The 15,496-nt window shown below is 32.4% G+C and overlaps 1 protein-coding gene across 1 annotated transcript in view; it reads left to right on the top strand.

Annotated features, from left to right (window-relative positions):
* Window positions 1–15,496, top strand: part of LOC149078941 (transient receptor potential-gamma protein-like) — a 140,741-nt gene that overhangs the window by 61,914 nt on the left and 63,331 nt on the right. The gene's annotated exons all lie outside the window — the stretch shown is intronic.

The following is a 15,496-nucleotide window of genomic DNA, read 5'->3' on the forward strand; positions in this document are numbered from 1 at the left end:
CAACACGGAAAAAGACAATCCTTTTTTTTTCCTACGATTCCCGGAGCTGCGTTAAATATTGACTTATCTTAAAGAACAAAGAAAAACAAAAACCTCAGAAACACAAGAGAGAGATTATTCATCCTATATATATGTATTGAAAAAAAAATATATAGAAAAGAATAATTGTAGCGATGGAGTATGTTTTGATATAGCGTTCAGTGCTATATGGAGTCATTGCCTTCAATTCAATGAACGGTTCACAGGAGCGCATAGCGGAACAACAACAAATAGCGTAAAAAGGACGGAAGCTGGAATTCTTTCCATTTTTTTACTTGTTTCCGGGAATCATCCTAAACATTTAGCGTATCGATCTCATTTCCTTTTTCTTCAGATCCAGTAGAAAATCCTCCTGGACATTTTCCAAAGAATCCTCTCTCTCTCTCTCTCTCTCTTTCTCTTCCATCAAAGTGAATCGAGTCCTTTTCTTGAAAAATCGAGCTATTTCTTGTTAGAGAATAACTGCAATAGAAACCCTTCCTAGAAATTCGTGAAAAATTCAAAAAATTAAAAAATAAATAAATAAAAAATAAAATTGTATTTTTTTTCGTTTTTTCCTTCACTTATAGATAGATAGAAGAGCACGAACTATTAAAGCGCTTTCTAAGGGTTTAATTAAATTTCGGTTGAAGAGTGAAAGTGTGAAAGTGTAGAAGAGAGAAAGTGAGAGAGAGACGGAGCTTTTTCTCATCTCTGTGTATTTCAATGGAAAATTTTTCTCGTTAGTTCTTGATCTTAAATCGCATTCACGCTTTTCCCGAGAATCGTCTTTTTAAGCAGTATCCGCGAAAATAATTTTTTTGGCCTACTTCACGATGAATGGCCAGTTAACTAGGCTGTTAATGACACTATTATCTTTCATTTTAAGAAGAAACACAATGAAGCGAAGGCAGTTTTTTTTAAGACAGCTATACAGTGAACGCCGCTTAATGTGGTCACATTGGGACTAAAGGTTTCTGATACCAATAATCAATTGATAATTATATCCGAAAAAATCACGATTGTAAGCATGATGAGCATATATATAATGAGATATATATGGTTGAACGATACAAATGTAAACGGGGACAACTCCGTTTTCTCTTTCCCACATAACAGATTTCTAAATTTTAAATTGTGAATTTTTCAATTGTTTTAAAAGAAATTTTTTTTTTGGTTTAAGCTAAAATCCTCTCCTTTTCTTTTTAATTCAGGAATTGGGGGGAATCAGAATGCGAAAATATTGATGTGCATCACGAATTACGATTCTTTTTTTAATTCACGGTACATTTAATTAAATCACAAAAAGCAAATCATGATGCACTTACATCGTGACGCAGTTAATAATCAAAATGTGTTAATAGTTCTATAGATTTTATAAGTCTTCTGGCCGAAAAACTGCGAATGACGGAAATTTCTGTCAATAAAAGAGACTTCTGATGTCTCACATTGACTTGTATATTGATAACAAAAACTTACAGGAAAAAATTAATCTAGTAAAACCTTCAAAATATGTAAAAGGGAAAAAGAAAACTTTCGATGAAAAAAAAGAATAACGTAAACCAGATAAATGAATCTTTTCCCCATACTATGTCATTCCTCCGTTCCGTACATGGTTAAATTCATAACAATACCCAAATGATAACATTAACCGTGATTTTAATAAGCGGCGTTTACTGTATCTCTTTTTTTTTTTTGCTTGGTGCTATTGACTCTAAAATAGAATTTATATATCTATTTTAGATAAATTTAGTCTTCACATCCATTGTGTATTGGATATAATATAGATAAAGACTAATAATCAAAAATAGATAAAGATCTATTTTTTTCACTAAAGATAAATCTATTTATTTTTTAAATAGTTATATAGACATTATCTGTATAATTAATATATATGACATTAATATATAAAAATATATATATTTTTATTGATTATATTAAAGAGATCTAGATTCGTAAAAAAAATATATATTTTTCTACGATTTTTTTTGCACATTTTGTACAGCTGTATTAAAATTTAAAATCTTCACATTTATAATTGAATAAGAACACAAGAGTACTTGCTTTTTAACGGCATTTAAAATTAAAACGGGTGAAAGTTTTCTTGGAATTCTCTCCTTACCATACGGCAATTAGATTCTCGTTTTCGAAGAATTTTACGTTTCTTAAATGATATTTCAATGTAAGTGAATCTAGAAAAATCAATGCTAACGACGTACATTTCAAGAGTTCGATTTTCATTAAAAGAGATCTAGATTCTAGTTCAGACAGTTTTATTCGAGATTTCTTCTATTTATTTTTTATTTTTTAAGAACACTAATCTATAGACTTGCTAAGCCAAAATCACTGGGACCGAATGTAATAAAAAAGTCGGAATTAAAACTAAAAAAATGATTTTGGTCGATGGGATATATTAAAAAAATAATAATAATAAAAATGATTGAAAATGGCATAAATTAGTTCAACATTGTTGATGAATTTAAGTGTAATATTTCCTGAAATATTTAGATTCAAAAATCGAAAAATTGGGACAGAACAGCATAAATGAGGGGAAAAAAGCATTTTTATATATATATACTGTTCTTCCCCAATCTTTCTCAACTCAAATATTTCAACGCATTTAAATATTTCATATATCTCAACTTTTTTTGAACTCAAATATTTCATCGAATATTGCAGTTAGAAACGTGGAATTTTTTTTTTGTTTTCCTCAGAAAAACCGGGCAAAATTTTTCTGATTGGGTTTTTGAGCACACTGTATAAAAAGTTGATTTCTTTATTTTTCTATGTACACGATCTCTCAAACAAATGATTTTGAGTATCTGCATGTCATTTGAAAACTTTTGAAATTGAAAGTATGTTCCTGAAGTAAACGGTTGCACAGAGATATCTGCTGTGCAAATAATTTTTGGGCCAGCCTGTATAGTCATATACTCATATCAAAGAAAAAGATCAGTTTTATTCTTGAAATTTTGTCTGAATTAACTAATATTCATATGTGCATTTCTACGGAAATCTGTACCCCGACTTGCGTGTTTTCATCTTACTGGTCGTCACTGGTCCTACCTATCACATAACTTCGTCTAGTACTGTAATTATTCCTGGTCTGGAAAAAATTCTTGCATTTCATCAGTTACTTATTTGCAACTCAGTGAACGTTCAAAAATAATATCTCTTTAAACTAAATTAATTTTAGCTTTTATAAAATATTTGAAACGTGTTGGCGCATATTTTAACGAAGTTTATGAAGCAAATACTTTGTATACAAAAAAAATCGTCATAAAAAGTGAAAGTTTTTTTAAGCTTTAAAGCAAACTTTTTTAAGCAAACTTTAATTGGGAAACTTTTTTGAGATATGAGGAATAAAAAAGAGGAAAGTTATATATGCGTCAATAAAAAATTAGATTTTAATAGCAATAAAAATTCTCATAATTTTAGGTCTTGCTCGATCTCATCTTTTAGGGAGAGGTTTTTTTATGAGCAAATTAAAGTTAGAAAGATTTAGATTTCTCAGTGAAAATGTGGCAAACTACAACGTGATAGTCGTCACCGTAATGACGATATTCGTTCAAACTTGAATTTCAATTTCATTTCGTATCTGTTTTTTTAATTGTAGGCTTTCAATTTCTGTATTGGGATAAATTCGTCATTGATACTTCACGTGAAACTTCACATTGAATTTTCACGTTCTTAATGGAAACTGATACCATGCTCATGATGAACCGTCATCCCGCACAGAATCAACACAGGCTGTTCAAAATTGTTTTCACCGCAGTTACCTCTGCAACCATGGACTTCAGAAATATATATTCGATTACAAAAAGCTTTCAAATGACCTACGGTAACCCAGAATATCTTAAATTTCCCAAGGGATCCTATGCAAAATAATAAAAAAAAATTAACTTTCTTTGTAGACCCTGTGTTTTAAAACTTTCAGTCATTGAAATGTAAATGCGGCTGTGAGAATTCTACATAAAAAGTTAATTAATTTAATTTTATTATGTGTACGACCCCTTGGGGAATTTAAGACATTTTGAGTAACCGCAGCTGATTTGAAAGCTTTTTTCTTAATTGAAAACATATTACTGAAGTCAACGGCTGCAGAGATAAGCACCATGCAAAAAATTTGGAACAGCCGATATTGATTCTGTTTGTCATGACGAGTTTTGTCATGAGCAAGTGATTACTTTTCATAAAGAACGTGAAAGTTTATTGTGAATGTTCACGTGAAGTATGTATGATGTATTTCCTAAGTACAAAAATTACAAGCCGACAGTTAAAAAACAGATAAGAAATGATATTGAAATTTAAGTTCAAACAAATAACGTCATCAAAAAAAATTTCATATTTTTGAATGCAATATTATCGGAGACATTTGACTTTGATATTTTCTAGTATTAATTACCAATGCTTGAAGGTGCGGCCTACAAATAGCGAGACATAAATTAAGGGGTCTCCTAGCTTTTAAAATGGTAAAAAACTTTCTTATCTAGCAATATCATTAAAAATATTAATTATTCATTGATTTATTTCAAATTTTTCTCACGTATATTTGATTGAGTATGCTAGCCAACGAAAAATTTGACATATCTCTACTTTTTACAAATTTTCAAAAAAAATCCATTAAAAACAGCTGGCATGCATGATAAAATTGCATGAAATAAATGTAATTGAATAAAAAATTATTCAAAAAAACTGTTGAGTTCATAAAATGATGAAAAAGATTGAGATTTTATCTACTCAATCTTATTCAAATTCAAATTTTAAATTTTAAAATAAAAATATATAATCTAAGTATTTACGAATGAATCTCACATCTTTTTCATCATTTAATGAACTCAACAGTTTTCTTTATTTTGAATAATTTTTTATTGAATTTGATTTCATGTAATTTTATCATGCGTGCAAGCTGTTTTAATGCGTTTTTTCGAAAATTTGTAAAACATTGAGTATTAGAGATATGTAAAATTTTACATTGGTGTAGGATAGCACACTCAATCAAAAATATGTGATAAAAATTTGAAATAAATCAATGGATAATTATTATTTTTAATAGTATTTCTGCATGACAACATTTTTTGCCAAGTTAAAAGGTAGGAATCCCCTTAATTTCAAAGTTGTAAAAATTTTGAAACTGCCAAAATAATTGTCAAAAAATTTAATTGTTATTTATTGTGAATAAAAAAAATAAAATGGTTGAGTTCATTCTATGTGTATAGAGGCCCTAAAAATAGCAACTTTTGAGCCAATGAAAACTTGCCAACACAGAATAAGTTTCAAAAAAGAGTGATGTTATGCATTAAATACCTCTATAAATATTGCATTTAAAAATATGAAATGTTTTGTATAAGCGGGCTCTACATTTCAGTAATTAGAAGCTTTATCACACGGGGGCTGCATGAAAAGTTAATTTCTTCATTGTTTTATGTATACGATCCTTAAACAAATTTTGAGATGTCAAGTAATTTCGCGTCATTTGAAAACTTTTTGTTACTGAAAGTGTATTTCTAAAGTCAACGGTTGCAGAGACATTTGTTATGCAAACAATTTGGGACAGCCTGTATAGCTCTGCGGCGGATGGAATACTGCAAACGCAAATATAGCGCATGCACCGCTACAGCTCTGATGAGCGCTAGAAGTTTTAATCTCTTGTTAAAATCCCAATTCTCCTTTAACATCCGATTCGACGAAAAAAATCTAATGCTGAAAAGGAAGATGCTCATTGATTTTCATTCACCATAATGCCGATGCTCACATGAATTTTTGACACATAATTAAATACTCGCTCTTGACGCGTTGTCGTGTTAATCCGGTACACTATGTAATTGAAATTTCCTCTCTTGTCAAATATCTTAAGTACCCTACCTAGAAATCCTCCATAATGGAATTCCCGTGTAAATACCTCTTCATTATTATTACTACAAACATCACATCTTCCTCGGTAAACAAACTGTCGTCATAAGATCGAGGCATGAAGATCCACTTGAATGATCATTCTCGCAATATTCACCATCGCCATAGTTTGGGCTATACGATGAATTGAGGACTATAAATATTCACAATTTTCAATTAAGCTTCCAAATGGAATGAGAGCATAATGATCAGCAGAGAATTTATATCATTAATTTTTTTTAAACATATATTTGGTTTCTTCATAAATTGAACACAGTCGAGGACACTTATAACGTGCTCTGGATGTGACATGCGATTCTTATATTCCCGATTTTTTATCCATTCACTTCCCTAAATGTTTGCTTCTGCTATTACATACTCCCCGCTTAAAACATATACTGTGTGTGTGAGTGGATATATTATACCAAAAACATTCTCTTAACCTAGAAAATAGAGAGTTTGGATATAACATACTCTGTAAACAAAAACCTGGAAAGATGGAGTAAAAAAACTGACATATCTGTGCAACATGTAGTGTATGCAGGTGATATCTTGGTGTTATTATTTATTTTGTTTGGTGCTTTTTTTTGCATAAAATGCCGTGAGAAGTTTTATTATCTTGAAAAATTTAATACTAAAATAAAATTACATCAACTGCATCAGCACTGTGATGGTCTACAGCATAGTCTCCCAAACTTTTTGTTTCATCGCCCCCTTCATCAGAAATGTTTTCCTCTCATCGCCCCCCAACTCAAGTAAACCCATAAGATCCTATGTTAAATCAGTAGGTTCTATCGCCCCCTTGGACCATTCCATCTCCCACTTTGGGAAACACTGGTCTACAGGTAAGCGCCACCTGTTGGTAATAAATATAGTTATTCTAACAGTAAATTAAAAAAATTGTGTTAGTTTGAAAATTTTCTATGTATTTCCTAAGCTTTCAGTGAAAACTGCAAGAATTATGGTCTTCAGATTATTAACTGTTCACTATTTTCTCTTACTTTTTGGATCACTTGATAGATGGCAGTATTGTGATAGGTAAAAGCAGAAATTGCACTAGTTATATCCGGAAAATAACTGTTTCCTAGAAATTGCACTGTTTTACGAATTATGTAAAAGCATGATTAATGAGAGAGAGAGAGAGAAGTAGAATTCCCAAACATTAGTTGCTTCTTTTTTACTGCAGAAATACTCACAGAATGCCTGTTTGAATGAAAACAATTAGCATAAACTCAAATAATACCAGTGAAATAAATTAAATAGAAAAAAAATGTATGCATGTTCTATATAGTATATCCTGTATATGTAATGTATTCCAATAAATTTTCCAAATTCCTCAAGAGATATCAACCAAAAATATTTATTCAGTATTGAATTTAATTACGTGCTGCATAAATTTATTTCGTCCGAGAAAATCTCAATAATGGGGTTTTGCATACATACAGCTATATAAGCTAATTTCGAGGCCTTGCGTATAGCATACACTTCTTGAATCACCAATGGGTTATGTTATAGACGAAGTCGACTGTACTTAAGAAAATGATATTTAAAGTGCGGAAAATGTGCAAATACCATAGCAATTAAAACCTAATTTTCGAAGAAAAGTGTGATCTCTCGAGAATCTCAAGTGGAATAATATGCCACGTAAGCCAATTAAAAGCTTTGCCTTCACGGTTTCCGTCGACACTTGTGCATATTGCCGAGTAATTATTCTCAAGCTTTCAAAAAATGAAGTTTAAATATAGCATAGAGAGTGGAAAACGCATTTCCTGTGTTACAAATGAATGTTTTTTTTTTCCTTTTCTACAAACGTCATTGACATCTCACCGCAGATTTTGGAGTCATTTCAAATTAGACTTTGTTTTGACAGAAAAACACTTTTTCAAGGACTATATCATAACTGTATGTGTTATGTATCCAATTAAAAAGGGAAAAACTATTGCTACCATATTAAATTGAATTTAACTTTTTTGATTCAGGGGTAACGCCAAATATATATTTCCTTAGAATACCATTTTCCTGTTTTTACGTCTAAGATATCTGATGTTTTACTGACGTAAAATTACTTAAAATTATTGAAACACTAGTGCGAGGTGAATTACTGCTACTATATACATTTACAAATGTTTAAAAATGTCATAAAAAAGTAACCATTTCAATCTGAAGTTACAGTAATCTGGAATACTGTTTAGAATAATTTTCACAAAATTTCAAAATTGATAAAAATTTTCATCAATTCTGGAATTCTGTGAAAATTTTGATCAATTCTGGAATTCTGTGAAAATTTTGATCAATTTTGAAATTCTATGAAAATTTTGATCAATTTTGAAATTCTATGAAAATTTTGATCAATTCTGGAATTCTGTGAAAATTGTCATCAATTCTGGAATTCTGTGAAAATTGTCATCAATTCTGGAATTCTGTGAAAATTGTCATCAATTTCGAAACTATTTCTTTCACATTTATTCTGAATTTTCATCACAATTGTAAAATTCTGAATTTTTTATCGATTCTGGAATTTTGAGGTTTCATCAGATTTTTTAAAATCTATCAACTCCATGCCCGTTGTCACTTATTTCTGTATATTATATGTATACGGATTTATTTATTTTTTCCTGTTATTATTTGTACCGATAAACGTATAACAATCATTATTTTTCGGGGCTCACAAGCTAACTTAACCCTAAAATGCTTTGTATAAGTCTGACTTTTAACTGAATAAACAAATTATCTTATCTATATTGAAATATTTCTATCTTCATTAAACAATCACTTGGCATTCTGCCAGTTTGTAGTAAATGAATGGCTTGAGGCAGCTGGTGATACTCAAAGATTTAATTTATGAGAGTCTTCTTATTAGTTTATTGGAAAGAATGAGTTGGCCATTTAATGTTCTCGCTATGTGTCGTGTGTATGGAACTGATATAGTTTCAATTGCCTGACGATATAAGTATTTATTTAGTATAAAAAAATGGACTCATTCTTCCTCTAGGATGGAATTCAAGGTTAAATATCTATTTGCTCCAACTCACTATTAACCTAAATCATTATTTATCCCTTATGGCTGCAAATAAATAATAACGAATGTCAAGTTATTCGCAGATACACACCGAATAATACAATACGTATTTTGTGTCGAGCTCTAGATCACATATTTTTTATCTACTTTACTGATTGCGAAGGATATTACATCACCACCTTGCTTGTCATTCTAATAAAAACTTTATGAGTAATGTACTATTGATGTCAGGGCCATAAGTGCTAATACAGTAGGATACTGCTACTATTAGTTTTTATGTGAAAATTACAATTCTTTTCCATTTGGAGTAGCGATAATCCTTTGCTTGATATTAACAGAATGAAGAAGAAACTGTAAAAAATGACAAAGGTAAATAACAAGGAAAAGCCATGAATTCCTAACGCGTTCCGACATACTTTTCCACTTGAAAGAAACATGACTACTTACTCTGACAAGGCGAATGTTTTTCCATCAAATTTTAACAATACGGCTTTTTTTGTGAAAGAAGGAGTCAACATTTCGTTTGATTCTTACTTCTCTTATAACTGATTCTCCTGATTTCAACTAGAAAATTTCGAAATTTCTACTTTTATCTTACCATTATAATAGACCTGAATTGCTATACTTACGTGGCCATCTAGCGACAGTAAAGCCTTCGATAGATCAGGAGACTTGAAAATACATATAATGTAGAATAAATGTTTTATGCAGTTGTTGCACTAAGAAGACAAATATTTTCTCATCAAAATTATTTAGTACTGCCATAAATAACCCACAATATTTTCTTATTATAATTTTTTATAGAGCATAACAACACTATCGGAAATTTATAGTGTTATTTAGTCTTGAAATAATACCATTATACAAATACAAATCCAAGGCCACAATGCCCAACGAGGTGGCTGAGAAAAAGATGCCCATAACAAATATGAATGTCATCTATTTCAAAAATACTTCAACCAAATTAAAAAAGCAATCATAAAACCTAAAAACTATATATTATATATCATAAAATATTCTACAATGCCCATAAAAAATATTTGTGGGTGTCTTATTCTAAGTATGGATAGAGCGTCTCGATATACCCCAACATGTTTATCGTATTCCTTTTTAAACGTGTTAGTTGTGTTAGAATTTACTACCCCGGGGTAAGCTATTCCATTTATTAACAACCCTACTAGAGAAAAATTCCTTGCACACTGCAACCTAGACTTTTCCCTTACCAATCGATACTGGTGTTTCCTTCTCAAAGCAGTCGATTGAAGACATATATTTAATTCGCGGTCCATTCAATTTCCATCCCGTTGAAAATTTTGAACACTTTGATCATATCCCTTCCAACACCTGCGTTCTTACAATGTAAACATCTTTAATGAAGTTTCTCTTCGTAACTCAAGCCCCGTGTACCATGGACACGCGTGGCTCTCCTCTGCAACCCCTCAACCAAGTCTATGTCTCTCTGTAGGTATGGTTCCCAAAACCTTACAGCATACTCCAGTCTAGGATGAACTAAGCCTCGGGAAAACGGAAGAATGACTTTAGGAGAACGCGGAGGTGTAGAACGCGAATACAAACATTTGTAAGGATGAAACCGCGCGCGAACATTATATTCACTATTTTGACCACCGTTGTACAATGTTCAGGAAACCCAAGCCGCTCGTCAATGAGAATATTCCCAAACCGGTGACCCTAGTTGCATCCGGGATAGTGACACCATTCAACTCGTAAGAGAAACGTAGGTTGTTCGAATCAAAATGAGGAGTCTAAACCGATAACTGAAGCTGGAAAATAAGAGACCATGCACTTGTCAACGCTAAACGCCATGCTCCATTCATTTGCCCATGCGGCAATCCTGTTTAACTTGGTCTGGAGCTACTCACTATCGCTTTGATTCCCGACTACCCCTATTAGCTTCATGACTTATTGAACGACTAAGAAAGATAAACACTTCAAAATGATATTAGCTGAGAAACCCATGAAATGTTGCGTCAGATATTCTACTATCTGATGAAACAGTTAGCCCCTAAGTGAATATCCCTAATGTAAGATAGAAGCTATTTATTATTTTTACGTATATATATAATTTATAGGGGTAAAAGAAATTGATATTTTTTTTCTGCCTTCGTTTCCTGAAAAAACATTTCAGTCAATTGAGGTCCGTTCCCTATTTATGGACGTAGAAAGGGCGTTTCGGTAATGTTTTTTCTTCCATAAATCGGTAAGATCTAGAAAGTAACACTTGAATGGATATCGTGCGGGCGGGCGGGTGAGGATATTAGCCTAAAAAGGACATTAACAGCGTTCGAGTTGAGAGAGATTGCTCCATTTAATACTTTCTTCGCATTGGCGGAAAAACAAATTCATTTTCACTCTTAAATTGAGGTATTAGATGGTGTTACAAACCCTCACAGTAGACATTGATTTCATTAGAGTGAATATTTATCATTAAATACATTTACCCCAGTGTTTTATTTTTGTTTCCTCCTCGGGAAAATAGAATCGAAAAATTATTTTCGAAAGTTTTTACACAAAAATTTACGATTCAGAAAATTTACGATATATATCTAGGTTTATAAGATTTCGAAACTTAGTAATAAAGACGCACCTCTTTGCTACATCGCTTTCACATGTTTACAGATGGCGCCTCTATAACAACAAAGAACAATTATTCTCTAACGAAAACAGCTTCTTTTAATACGTACAGAAAATTTTTTAAGGGACATTTCTTAACGGAAGGTACACTAATGCTTAAAAGTTAAGCAACAAAGTCAAAAATGCTTATCAAAGCAAATGTTTTAATTATTATTTTTTTTTTGTTGAAGTTTACACAGATCATATGATGGGGCAAAGAACATACTCTGGTGAAATTACAAAGAAAATATAAAATCGAAAATCGAATAATTGGCGAATAAGAAAACAACAATCATATATTGAGCCACAAAAAGTTCAATGGAGAAGGCCAATATGAGATATGACCGCCTATGCTGGATGCATCCAGCATGAGTACCAATAATGAGATTATCAATGACGTTTTGCGGTATCAGGGTACATTTAAGGGAGAGATTTGTTCGTAGCTGACCAACAGGCTTTAGGAAGAGTTACGGAGAACAGTGTTGAATGTTTTCCCATGGATGTCTAATATATTCGCTATTGAGTTTAAGTAAAAAAATAAATAGGTGGGTATTCCATACACCATATGGCCTGAGTTAGATTCGACCGTCCATGTACGGTTCCGTTCATATCACACGAATTCAAAGGAAAGAGCGATGCTCGTTGCCTTTATAGTCTAGTGGTCTAGGGCACTCACCCGGTGAGTGAGAGGACGTGTACTCAATTACCATCAGGTCCCGTGACAGAATGAAATGGTACGAGTATATGGTGCAAGAATGTCATCTCGATAGTGCACTACCGTCTCTGCGGTAATTTCTGTCCAGATCATCATACCATTGAGATAGAGAATCATCAGTTTGTTGCTTAACTTTTGAGCACGAGTGTATTTATTAAGAAATCGAGCATTCAGTGTTGTTTCACCCATTTTGTTTATTATTGAATAGAAAAGGAAGAGGCAAATCTGGTCGGTCTGAACGCATGAGCTCACCCGGGCACCATTCCATGATGAGAATTGGTGCTAAAGGTACATTTCTTAACGGAAGGTACACTAATGCTCAAAAGTTAAGCAACAAAGCTTAAGTTGTTATAGTGGCGCCATCTGTAAACAACAAAGCTTTGCTAAGCAACAAAAATGCTTATAAAAGAAAATGTTTTAATTATTATTTTTTTTTGTTCAAGTTGATTTTGAAAAGTATGTAAATTGGTTGTTTGCTATTTCTAGCCAAGTAGAAGTCCCCTTTCCATGGAATATAACTTTGGCCACGGCCCATGAGGCTTTTGAGATGGCCCAGGGTAACCAACTCCCCAGTGCACAGCATTAGTTCTTCATAAGTGAACAATGGTTTTCTCAAAACGGATATTGTGGTTTTCTTCTTCCAGAGCAGTTTTCAAGTTGACTTCTTCATACTAGTACCATATAATGGAGACCTTGGTTAGAAAATAATTTGTCCTGTTAGGAGACAACTTAGGCTCTCGAATATCGACGATGATTGATCAAAGCGTGTAAATATGTGGAAGGAAGAAACATGAGATCACCAAACTGATGAAGCAATAATGTTCTGCTTTAAAATTTAATTTTCCTAAAAAAGGAAAAATAGTTCCGGAAACATTAAAATGAGAAATTTCAAAAACGTATGAGGACGTTCGAAATTACATAAAAATTGAGGACACATTCTCATAAGTCTGAGTACATCTGGTAATAAAGCTATTCCCCATTAGGGGATAGCTATTATCCCTGAGGAGATAAAGCTATTCCCCCATACATCCAATTATTTTACAGTGTTTCTACATCGTAAACCTTGACATTGACTGTTATAATTTAGTAACTCGTTGACGTAAGCGACCGTTTTCTGATTACATCGTGGAGTCTACGGCGAACGATGAAAATAAATAAACAGCCGAAGCTTCAAAACGTTCAAAATACACGCTAAACTAAAAATAACTTGAATGAGAAAAACAAGCAATAGAGTTGATATGGCTTCTGGCCTCCACAAGACTGTCTAAAGAGACTTTACTTTTTAAAGACCCTTTAAAAACAACGATAACAAGAACCAGACCTTAAAAAGCATGCATAAATAAAGAGGAAAGAAATGGAAATACTGACGTCGCGTATTTTTTGTTTGCTTTTTCTTAACTTCAAATTACGTCTGCACTTTCCGCAACATTCATTACAGGGAATTTACAGCAAAAAACGGCCATTGTAAACGAGTGTTTTATTTTTACGTAAATCAATCAATAAGGCCGAAGTTTTCTCAACAAACATGAATTTCCTCACACCATTTAGAAAATGACTGATCGTTTTCGGAGGGAATTAATTTCCTCTTTTCAAAATAATTTCATTTGATAACTTCTTCTTTTTTGTTATTGAGCGAGACTCGGGCAATTATGTTATTCCCTTTGGGAGAAGATAAGAACCGTCATTTTGAAGAAAGTTTCAGCATTACACATAAGAGATGTATTCTGAATCGTTTCCAGCCTGTATTTAATGGATACATTTTATGAAAGCTTTAGGATTTTCAGAAAACTCGAAATCACAAGAGGAGCAGTCAATGCGTATTCTCTCGTTTCCGCCTCTACATCATTAAGTTCTTTACAAACGGTAGCACGTGATGATAAATGTGGATTCCTCAAAAACGCTTAATCATAACTTCAACGTAAATTCTTTGGATTTCTACTCGAGAGGTTTGAAATTTCCGCATGATGTAGTCTATTTATTTAAAACCGGAAAAGCTTTTAATGGTCGGCTAGTAATCATCAGTATCTTCAGCTTAACTTAAGCTGAAGGCTGTAATTTCAAATAGTGAACATTCATTTCCAAAATGAAATGCTATAGAAATACCTGTTATTAATTTACGAGTGGAATTTTTTGTTCAACCGCCTGTCCTGAAGAAATAAAAAATAAAATGAACTAAAGAATTTGCACATAAAATGTAGGTATGACTCATTTTTCTACGCAACCGGACATTTTGATGAAGGCATTTATCATATCTTGACATACATCCCCAAAGAAAAAGTAACTGATTTTATCCTGGAATGCATAATTTTTTTTTCGAGCTGATAATTTTTTTTTCATAATTGATGACACGTGTAGAAAGCAGGAAAATTATTTTAAAAAATCTATTTGGAATGACACTGTTCATACTCAAGCCTTAAAGAGGACGTATAGCCTAAAAAATTGCATATAAAATAGCTATATGAAGCTATATTACTTTTCACATAATATGACTTACCTTGTTTGTGATTCAAACTATAGTAGCATAAAAATTCCGACTGTAAACTTCAAGATAAAAAAAAAAAAAAGGAAACAAAAAAATTTTAACAAATTATTGAAACCACAGCTAAACATGCTCTGCAGCAAACAAATAGTGGTTGTCGTTGATTCGGGCATCTACTAAGAAATTCAAAATATGAAATGAAAATATTAAGCGCTCACCTTATGTGCAAAGACGATTCTAAATTTTTATCTTCAAACAAGCTGTAGTAATGAACGTTTAAAGGACTATTTGCACACAAGCAAAGCTATGCATTTAAGGGTTAAGCTCGTTCCATATTGCAGAGTGGACGCGAGAACTTCTCCACCAAGTTCAAATGATAGTAGCCCCAAAGACATCCATTTGTGTACATTAGAGATTATAATTTGGTATCACGTATCGCAGAATTAGGACCCATTTCACTAAACACCAAAGGAACCCCCCCCCCCCCACTTGCTTTATCAAAAGGAAAAATATTGGAGGAGTCTGAGAGAGATATTATTTTGGACAAACTGATATCCTCTGCTTAGTTTCTCAGAATAACATCCATTGCAGTGTTTCATTCAACAGTGGTTCCCAAAGTGGGTAATATCGCTCACTAGGGGCTGATGGAATGCTCACAGAGCCGATCATTCACTTTGGTTCATTCTGAAGCGACTAACCTATCAACTGCAGCTTCGTTTGTCCGGACAAGTTGAATATCAGT

This window comes from Pholcus phalangioides, unplaced genomic scaffold, assembly GCF_987345545.1.
Source record: "Pholcus phalangioides strain wild (caught in Gottingen) unplaced genomic scaffold, Ppha-v1.0 ptg000013l_1, whole genome shotgun sequence".
NCBI classification, from domain to species: Eukaryota; Metazoa; Arthropoda; class Arachnida; order Araneae; family Pholcidae; genus Pholcus; species Pholcus phalangioides.